The sequence below is a fragment of the Macrobrachium rosenbergii genome, chromosome 21 (genome assembly GCF_040412425.1).
Source record: "Macrobrachium rosenbergii isolate ZJJX-2024 chromosome 21, ASM4041242v1, whole genome shotgun sequence".
In the NCBI taxonomy this organism is placed as follows: domain Eukaryota; kingdom Metazoa; phylum Arthropoda; class Malacostraca; order Decapoda; family Palaemonidae; genus Macrobrachium; species Macrobrachium rosenbergii.
The window spans coordinates 44664273-44676077 of NC_089761.1; positions in this window are offsets into that span (position 1 = coordinate 44664273).

Here is an 11805-nt window from a genome sequence, read left to right on the forward strand (position 1 = left end):
GTAAATATTTTATAAAAGTCGATTCCTCTCATGTAAACAACTAAATTTGCTTGTCAAGGAAGAAGAAATATAATCCCTCCAAATTCTTCAGGAGAATAATGCAATGCATTACTACCCTTATGGTATTCATGCATTTTTATTCCTTTGTTGTTGATAACTAAAATTGCATGTCAAGGAAGAAGAAATGTAATACCTTCAAATTCTTCATGAGAATAATGCGATGCATTACTACTCTAATGGTATTCATGCATTTTGATTCCTTTGTTGTTAACTAAATTTGCTTGTCAAGGAAGAAGAAATATAATCCCTCCAAATTCTTCAGGAGAATAATGCAATGCAATACTACCCTAATGGTATTCATGCATTTTGATACATTTTATCTATTAACGAATTAATTTATTGTTTCTTTTTAATAAGTGAGAATTCTTTCTGCAATTCCCTTTACCTTCTCTTCCTCCTAATGAACACCTTATTCCTTGGAAGCTTGAATTTCATGTCAGTGGCGCCTGTGGACTTGTTCCACATGAATATTGTTCATCTTCAGAATATAATAATAATAATAATAATAACAATAATAATAACAACAAAATGGTATATGACAAATTACATCCAGAAAACGTACATTTGACTCCAGCTGGGGAAAAGAAGGTATCTGAAGTTAACACAAATAAATAAATAAACAAAAGGAATCGTGATGAAAACTTGGGCAGGTAAATCTGGGGGGAATCCTGTAAGCTCATGCGGAGTATTTACACGATAGACGATATCTGAGATCTTCGGTTGTTTACAAAGTTCTCTCAAACGGATGAATGCCAAGGTTTTCCGTCTTAATACATGGAATGCCTTTGCCTTTGAAATCTAAGACGACTCGGGTTAAAAATCATGCGCACCTTTGTATATAATATATACGTACACACACAATATATATATATAATATATATATATATATATATATATATATATATATATATATATATATATATATATATATATAATGTGTGTGTGTGTATGTGTGAGGCCCTTTTAGTCGCCTTGGCTTCTTAATATCTTGATATCTCGTTTTTCGGACACAATTACCACTGCCAGCCTTGAACCCAGGTGGGGACATAAAAGAAAATTCGAAAATCAACTAACATTGCCTCTTTTGTTCATTATTATTCCAATCACCATCAAAATGTTAAATTCTCTGTCTTTTCTGGAATGTTCTTAAGGGCTTTACGTGTTTGTAGCCCGCAGTTCATTGATGCTGAGATCAAAACTATTTATGATATTGCTTTGAAACTTAAATACCCAAGGACCTTTGTAGATGTAGCATGGAAAAGAGCCGGGAAAACATTTTATTTAACTAATAACAAACTTTAATTCAGCAAGCATAATATTCTCAAATTACCGTATACTGAAAGATTTTTACAAATTCCTAGAATTTTAAAGCTTTTCAACATAAATGTTGTTTTCAGTAATTTTAATGTTAAGAGTTTAGTGATAAAAAATTCTCCTAAAGATGTTTCTGGCTGCATCTATGAAATTCCTTGTAAAAAATGTGATAAAGTATATTATGGACAAACTGGAAAATCACTTTCACAACGAATCAAACAACACCAATATTCTGTGAGAACTGGCCAAATATCGAATGCATTATTCGTACATATGAGAGATTTAGATCATCCTATTAACTGGAGTAAAGCAAGACCTTTAGTCCCGTGCAATGACACAGTTAAAAGGAATATAATCGAATCTTGTTTTATCAAGTCAAATGATGAAAGAGTTCTAAATTTAAGTCTTGGTTTGTTTAAACTTGATGCCTTCATAATTAAAAAAGTTGTTGATAAATATATGCAAAATTAATATTCATTTTTATACATGTTTCTGCAATGTGAATGGGTAAGATTCCGTTTGCCTTATGGTTAAGTATATATTTGGATTAGTTTGTGACCTCGTGATCCCAGATTTGCCGTGGATTAACCTTTTGTTTTTTACTCCCTGGCAATTAACCATCTGGTATTCAAGGTTATACATGTTTTTGGTTTTGTAAGCCTAAACTTTAGTATTTCTTTTTGTTTGGTCTTGAGTTCAGTTTGTGACAGCTCGATCCCGGATTATCCTGGATTATCTTTCTGTTTATTACCCTTTGACAACTGACCATCTGGTATTCTTGTTCTTTTTGTTTACTTTGTAACCTTCTTTATATCGATGCGTTAATAAACGTGAAAGCGCTTGGTACTGAACTTCTGCCTGTCATTTTCCTGTGGGATTCGCTTATACACATACACATTTATTATATATATATATATATATATATATATATATATATATATATATATATATATATATATATATAGATAAAATCCACGAATATAAAGATAAAATCCACGGGAAACACTGGAGTGCTGCGAGGTCTTTCGACTCTTTCGTCCTTTCCTTAGACTGAAGAAATATAAAAGTAAGTTTACAAAGAAAGCTCATATAAATGACAGATAGGGATTGTAAAGGAAAAATATGTGCCTGGAATCCAACACAATTGAAGAATTAGTAGGACTGGGTTAAATATTTAAGAGGCTTTACAAAGGATTAGGATCAACCGTTCAGGAGCAGGGACAGGACAATTAAAAGATTATACAAGGGCGTGACTGACCACCAAAAAACTATTAGTACAACAAAATAATTATCTTTTTTTTCAAACAATAATAATTTTTGCAAGACGAACATTTTTACAAATAAAAAATTATATTAAACATACGGTTACATAGAAAACATATATAAGGTAACTAATTCGTAATTAAGTCAGTGATTTTATCTTTTAGGTCATTCTTGAACATTTTTCTAATACAGGGGTCCAGATAACACATGCCAGGGCTTAGGTTAAAATTACAGCTGGAAATAAGCTGGATAATAGCGGACTCCAATAGATTTCTTGAAGAGAAATCTTTCGATCTGGCAATCACTGAACTTTCAGTCCAGTTTATCCTGTGAGAGTTTTCACTTAAATGAATGAATATAGCATTGGATGTTTGTCCAGTTTTGACTGAATACTTATGTTGCTTAATACGTACATCTAAATCTTTGCTAGATTGGCCAATATAAAAAGAGGGGCAATCCAAACATGGAATTTTATATATTATGTTGTTGTTTTCTTTAGGGCTATTTTTTATTCACATTCTTTTTAGTGTGTTATTATAGGAAAAAACGAGGTTGACATTAAAAGGTTTTAACAACGAGTTTATGTTTTCAAAACCACCAAAATAAGGCAAGCTAAGAATGTTCTTAGGTGTTTCCTTCTCCATGTTACTTTCACTATAACACTTTTTGTGGGCTTTGTTATAACAAATATCTAGTATATGTGAAGGATAACATAAAGCTGTCCCTATTTTTCATATGTATTCAATTTCTTGATCCAAATACTGGGGACTGGCAATGCGCAAAGCTCGTAAAAACATAGAAGGGAAAATTGATATTTTGATGTTAAGGTGATGGCCTGAATAAAAATGGACATAAGTTAAGTTGTTGGTTGGTTTCCTATAAATACTGAATTTGCATTGAAATGGTTCCCTATGTATTAAAACATCTAAGAAAGGGAGGCAATTGTCTTTTTCTAATTCTAAAGTAAACTTAATGGCTGGTACCTGGTTATTCAAATTAGAGAGTAAATCATTTACATCAATACCAGCAGGCAAAACAGCTAAAATATCGTCAGCATACCTATATGACTTTAAAGGAGTATAAATGATATTAGGTAAATATCGTTTTTCAAAGAATTCCATGTGCAAGTTTGAGAGGATTCAATCCACATCACAAAAGCTGATAAGTCGAATAGTTTTGTCATTTTAGATAAAGTTGACTACATATCACGTATGCAAGCCCTACTGGATGATGGTACGACTTACAAAAAACTAACAAAAAACCCCCTTGATCAAGTCCTAAAAAAATTTCAACAGCACAGTGGAAAAAAAATCCTTAAAGATAAAAAAGAACTAATAGGTCAGTTGTCAGTAAAATTTCCCTCGTTACCTTACTTGTGCGGATTAGTAAAAACACACAAAGAAAATAATCCTATGCAGACTATTATCAGTACTGTTGCCTCAATATCATATAAACTTTCGAAATATATTACCAAGCTCTTTTCCCAGTTACTTGGAACTATCTCCGACTCTCACGTATATAATGGTCTAGATTTAGTTGATAAATTAAACAAAATCACTTTTTGCCCCACTGATAGATTCGTTAGTTTTGATGTTTGTTCTCTTTTTACTAAAGTCCCTATAGATTCTATTTTAGAGTATCTCAGTAATGAACTAATCCATCATGAATTACCTCTACCTGTAAGTCATATTATTTCACTCACTAGGTTGTGCATTTGTGATTGTAAGTTTATATTCAATGGTGCATTTTACCAACAAATATTTGGTATGGCAATGGGCAACCCTTTATCCCCACTCCTCTCAAACTTGTACATGGAATTCTTTGAAAAACGATATTTACCTAATATCATTTATACTTTTTTAAAGTGGTATAGGTATGTTGACGATGTTTTAGCTGTTTTGCCTGCTGGTATTGATGTAAATGATTTACTCTCTAATTTGAATAACCAGGTACCAGCCATTAAGTTTACTTTAGAATTAGAAAAAGACAATTGCCTCCCTTTCTTAGATGTTTTAATACATAGAGAACCATTTCAATGCAAATTCAGTATTTATAGGAAACCAACCAACAACTTAACTTATGTCCATTTTTATTCAGGTCATCACCTTAACATCAAAATATCAATTTTTTCTCCTATGCTTTTACGAGCTTTGCGCATTGCCAGTCCCCAGTATTTGGATCAAGAAATTGAATACATAAGAAAAATAGCGACAGATTTATGTTATCCTTCACATATACTAGATATTTGTTATAACAAAGCCCACAAAAAGTTTTATAGTGAAAGTAACATGGAGAAAGAAACCCCTAAGAACATTCTTAGCTTGCCTTATTTTAGTGGTTTTGAAAACATAAAATCATTGTTAAAACCTTTTAATGTCATCCTCGTTTTTTCCTATAATAACACTCTAAAAAGAATGTGAATAAAAATAACCCTAAAGAAAACAACAACATAATATATAAAATTCCATGTTTGGATTGCCCCTCTTTTTATATTGGCCAATCTAGCAAAGATTTAGATGTACTTATTAAGCAACATAAGTATTCAGTCAAAACTGGACAAACATTCATTGCTATATTCTTTCATTTAAGTGAAAACTCTCACAGGATAAATTGGACTGAAAGTTCTGTGATTGCCAGATCGAAAGATTTCTCTTCAAGAAATCTATTGAGTCCATATTATCAGCTTACTTCCAGCTGTAATTTTAACCTTAGCCCTGACATGTATTATTTGGACCCCTGTATTAGAAAAATGTTAAAGAATGGCCTAAAAGATAAAATCACTGACTTAATTACAAATAGTTACCTTATATATATTTTCTTTGTATCCGCATATTTAATATAATTTTTTATTTGTAAAAATGTTCATCTTGTAAACATTATTGTTTAAAGATAAAGAGAATTATTTTGTTGTACTAATATTTTCTGGGTGGTCAGTCACGCCCTTGTATAATCTTTTAATTGTCCTGTCCCTGCTTCTGAACGGTTGACCCTAATCCTTTGTAAAACCTTTTAAATATTTGACCCTGTTTTGGCAGTTCTACTAATTCTTCAGTTGTGTTGGATTCCAGGTACATATTTTTCCTTTATAATCCCCATCTGTCATTTATATGAGCTTTCTTTGTAAACTTACTTTTTGTTTTACTTCAGCCTGCTAAGTAAAGGACGAAAGAGTCGAAAAGCCTCATAGTACTCCAGTGTTTCCTTCTCCTTCATGGATTTTATCTTATATATATATATATATATATATATATATATATATATATATATATATATATATATATATATATATATATATATATATATATATATATATATATATATATATATATATATATATATATAAAATGTATGGTCATCCCTCTTTGGTTAAAGAATGTTTTGTTTGAGGAAGATAAAACGTTCTGTTAATGGTCTGTCGTTCAGTTTAAGGGTGTACAAAATGATATATATATATATATATATATATATATATATATATATATATATATATATATATATATATATATATATATATATATATATATATATATATATATATATATATATATATATATATATTGTATATATTTGTATATGTATATGTGATACATATATGTATATATATATACTATATATATATATATATATATATATATATATATATATATATATATATATATATATATATATATATATTTATATACAGATATATATGCCTACTGTATATATATATACATACTATATATATATATATATATATATATATATATATATATATATATATATATATATATATATATATATATATATATATATATATATATATATATATATATATATATATATATATAAGCGAATCCACAGGAAAAAAAAGACAGGCAATATTCTGTGAGAACTGGCCAAATATCGAATGCATTATTCGTACATATGAGAGATTTTGATCGTCCTATTAACTGAGTAAAGCAAGACCTTTAGTCCCGTGCAATGACACAGTTAAAAGGAATATCATCGAATCTTGTTTTATTAAGTCAAATAATGAAAGTGTTCTAAATTTAAGTCTTGGTTTATTTAAACTTGATGCTTTAATAATTAAAAAAAGTTGTTGATAAATATAAGCAAAAAAATTAATACATATGTTTCCGCAATTTGAATGTGTAAGAAGCCGTTTGCCATATGGTTAGGTATATATTTGGATTAGTTTTTGACCGCGTGATCCCGGATTTACCGTGGATTAACCTTTTCTGTTTAACCCCTGGCAATTAACCATCTGGTATTCAAGGTTATACATGTTTTTGGATTTTGTAAGCCTAAACTTTAGTATTTCTTTTTGTGTGGTCTTAGGTTCAGTTTGTGACAGCTCGATCTGGGATTATCCTGGATTAACTTTCTGTTTATTACCTTTTGACAAGTGACCATCTGGTATTCTTGTTCTTTTTGTTTACTTTGTAACCTTCTTTATATTTTAGTCTCATTCGTACCCCGACGATGCGACAATAAACGTGAAAGCGCTTGGTACTACTGGACTTCTGCCTGTCTTTTTCCTGTGGGATTCGCTTATACATTGAAGTCACGTGCATCTACTGTGATTTTTTATATATATATATATATATATATATATATATATATATATATATATATATATATATATATATATATATATATATACATGTGTCTGTTATTAACTGTACACCTGACATTGTATTCCTTTCAAGTATTAAGTATGAAAAAACATTACTAACAAATTCATAACACCCTGGCAATAATACTGTATAATTGAGGAATAAGTATCTCAGAATAACATGCCATAATGTTGTTATTAAACCACTTTGAGTCATTGCCACTGCTAAACCACATGGAAAATCACAACATTTGACAAACTTATGAATAAAATGCAACTGAAGTGTTAATACAATAATACAATTATCTATCTTGGAATTGTAGAAAATTTTCTTTTGGAATTTAGTGTTAGAGAAAATGCCAGAGGTAGACAGGAAACTATGATCTGCTGAATAGTGGCTCCAACGGGACAGATACCTCCTTTGGTGACACCACACAGAAAATACCCGGCTTTGCCTGATAAACACCTGCCCTAGATTTCCTGATAGTACAGACATCTCTATAAGAAAGGGACAGCAAATTTGGATGTTATTTGGCTTGTGGCCACTAGGGTCGTTCTGAGACTGGGAGTGACCAGCACTTTGCTGATCACTGGGCAGATCAGGCAAAATAGTTGAAAGGCAAAGGCATCTTCCAACATAACCCAAGGGTTCAGCTCTGACAAGGAGCACATTCGGAGCTTTGTGTTTAACTGCTTGAAAACAGGTTCAACAATGAAATTCCCCAAACTTCAAAAAGCTTCTTTGCTACATGCTGGTGCAGAGACCACTATTTCCACAACCTGCCCATGGTGACTGAGATGGTTGGCCAACACATTCCACTGGCCCAGGATGTATCGGGCTGATAGCTCAACAGCATAGCAAGCTTTCTACTTGCACACCTGCCTCGCAAACATGTAAGGAGGAAGGGAGACCATACCTCCCTGTCCGCTGACGTACGACACCGTGGTAGTGTTATCATTCATCGGCACCAATAAGTGTCCCATCAACTGATTTTGGAATGCTTGTAGTGCTCAGAGCACTTTGGCCATTTTGAGATCATTGATTTGCAGGTGAGAATTCTCCAAAGTCTCAGCAGCTGAGACAGAAGAACTTTTTCATGTGTACTCGCCACCTATCCTTTGATTCATCCAAAAACAAAAGCATCTTTGGTGAGGGGAGTTCTACCAGAAGGTTCCCTTCATCTTGCTACCAAGAGAGATCCTCTCTTACTTCTCCAACCAACTAAACATGGAGTTTTGTAGAATTGATGGCAGACGACTAGCGTTGCCTCAGGCACCACTGAAGTAAATGCATGTGGATATAAAAATGAGGTACAAGTTTCTCCTATTACAGCAGGTGAATGAAGAGGACTTGTCAAAATCAGGTTGGTTGTTCTTATTAGAATAGAACTACACTGGTGCCTCCCTGAAACTACTGATTGTCTACATTGATCAACATAATCAGGTACTTCAGATTTCTCGTTGTTTATCACATTTCCCAAATTGTAACAGGATGAGAAAATATGATTCCAATCCCGTAGGAAGTCCATCTTGGAGGACACCAGGATCAGGCAATCACCAAGATAATTGTCAAAATAGACAGATCCCAAAGCAATGAGCCCAAACTGACTCAGCATGAACAAAGGTGTGAACATGTGGGGCAATTGCTAGTTAATAGCAAAGCACTTTAAAGCGATAGACTGTCCAATTGCAGACAAAGACACCTTGAGAGTCCAGTTGGATGGGTATTTAAAAGTACCACTCAAGGTTTGGCTCCATATTGCTCCCACATTGCCCCATGGGGTACCAGGCATCCCCCAACTTGCAGTAATGGGAGAAGGGATCACCAGCTCCTGTAGCCTCCTTCCCCTTTCTCTCATCCCCAAGACTTTTGTGCTAACAAAGGAGCTCACTGACCCCACAAAAGTGCCTCTCTAATTTAACCTGCATTAGTTCCATGGGCAAAGGACTGCCTGGTACAACAATATTTGCAACAGGAAGAGCTGTTCTTTGCTGAAGCAGAGAGAGACATGACAGCCAAACCTTGGCTCACCTGGGGAGATCAAGAAGAGTCCCAGTAAGGGTTTCTGGGCACCATGTCACAATTGGAAGACACCACCCTTGTGCCTCGACATGAGAACATAACCAGCCAGATTGGACCTGCTACCCAAACAAGGCAAGTGGGAGCCTGCACTGTCTGTTCCATGCAGCCCTGCACTGAGTGGTACATGATGCAGGGTAGATGAGAGCAGAGCATGGGCTGGGGTAGCACTGAGTAGTGCATGAGGCAACACACACACACACACACACTGACCCAGTTTTACACAGGATGATGACCATACCCACAGTTATCTGGGGCCAGATCGCAAGCATATTCCTGGACATACCATGATAGCTGCAGTACTTCTGAAGAAATATGAGCAATTGAAGTGTAAAGGTCAGTCTTCTCCAAAGAAGTGCATACAAGTGACTGGGAATGACAGGAGTTAAACATTGAGGATCATACATGGGCAGACTTGTGAAATGAACCACCCATATGCTACTGCCCACCATCACCTGCTCCAACAGACAAATGCTGAGATTGCCACCACTCTCTGCAGAGGGGTATTGGTCCAAGGAGAAGGAAGAAAAAGCACAGAAGGGGGATCCTCAACCTTATCAGAATACAGATCTCTCCATCCTTTCCCACATCCTCCAAGGCCACTGCCAAAGGTGCAGAAGCAGGAGCCGCCAGAGCAACTACAGTAGCAGCAGCAAGAACAACATTAACAGTAGTCATCACAATAGTTGCAGTTATGAGGGGAAGTCATGGCCAAAGCAATGAGATCCTTAAACACTGACCTGTGTGGAGAATCTTGGACTCAAACCAGCTATTTTTGGAAGGGTCTCCTGAACTCCCATGTAAGGCCACAGTGCCTTTAGCATCTTGTTTGTCTCTTGGGGATGTCTCAGAATTGAGCCATTAGAGGGTGGGAAGATAGGCGGGAGTGGGAAGGTGGAAGGCACACTCCCCCACAACAGCGCCATGCACAGGGTGAACTGCTTGGTCATTTGGTCTGTGTATTCCCTCTACATCCCAAGTACTGGGAGATGAGTGGACACCATCCCGGTAGGAGTGGTAAGGTTAGAAGCAGGCACAGTAAGGGGAAGGGGTCATACCAACAGGGTACTGCCCTTGGAAGACACCAACAGAATCTTCTTCACCTTCCTCCTCCTCCAACCACATTTCTACCATGGGCAGGCAACCAAGGCACACACTCAACGTAGCTTGGTCTCTGCACAAGGAATGAAGGTCAAGGGCAAACAGACATGAATCTCGCACACACTTGAACACATCTTAGACTCCTTACAAGGAAAATTATCAGGCACCATCATTCCAATCACAGGAATAGTCCGTAAATAATTCACAGCTGTCAACCACTCAAAGAAATAATTAGCAAAACAGCTTCAGCAGCAGCCCCAGTACATCTAGACAGTAAGCTGGCCAAAGTAAAGGTGACACCACCCAACTGAGTGCATAGCTTGGTGCCCTCACCCATTGTTGCTAGTTTACAATGTATCTTGATGCCAAGCTTCAACAACCAGAATAGCTATCACTAAATAATCCCATACAAAAGACGGAGGTTTTCTAGAATTCTTTCAACTGTAATGAAATCATGGAATGATTTTCCTGGTTGAATTGTTGGAACTTCATGTCCAAATACATTTTTATTGAGCAGATTGACATTAGTCTGACTTTATTATTTTCTTAAATGTTTTTCATTACTTTTCTTTTTAATTCTTTACTTCTCATTCCCTACTGGTCAGTTTACACAGGATCTCTTGGGATCGCCCCAATATTTAATTAATTTCTTAATTTAGTAAGGAACTTACTTGCACAGGTGGCGTTATGACATCCAAAAGATCACCCTCCATCAATCTCCTGATTTTCATTTCATTACTTTTGTATGTTTTGATATTTTAAGAATCCATTCGATAACTACCGTTGCTTCCTCATTCTGAGTGATAGCTCTGTGTTGTTTGCAAATCTTCATTTCTTTGACATGAAACTTATTGATATTTTAACACAAAAATGAACGTTCTACGAAAAAGTTTTCAGTTGTAGCTGGAGTTTCTGTTATGGTATCATGATGTGGAAAAACAAATAGCTAAACTCAGTTAAAAATTTGGCACACCTTTTCAAACTCAATGAACCCAAGGGAGTTTAACAAGATTCGTTAGTCTTTCACTTATGCTGTAGTTAAAAATTTGGCACACCTTTTCAAACTCAATGAACCCAAGGGAGTCTAACACGATCCGTTAGTCTTTCTCTTATGCTGTAATATGTGTTTTCTTAGTGAATACTTTCCTAAAAAATTCTTCAGACCTGAATTCTTGAAAAAAATTGGAAACAAAACTGATTTCAATACTGCGTAGCTTGAGTTCACATTATTTCAAAGCCCTAAAATAAAATCCCTGACTGCATATATTTGCATTCATTGATTGGTTGGTCTTTCTTTACAGACGTCCTCAACAACAGTTTTTGTAAGTAACTGTTGTCTGAGAACTTGCTCCTTTCCAAATCATCACTGATGGATAAATTTCAAGCCAAA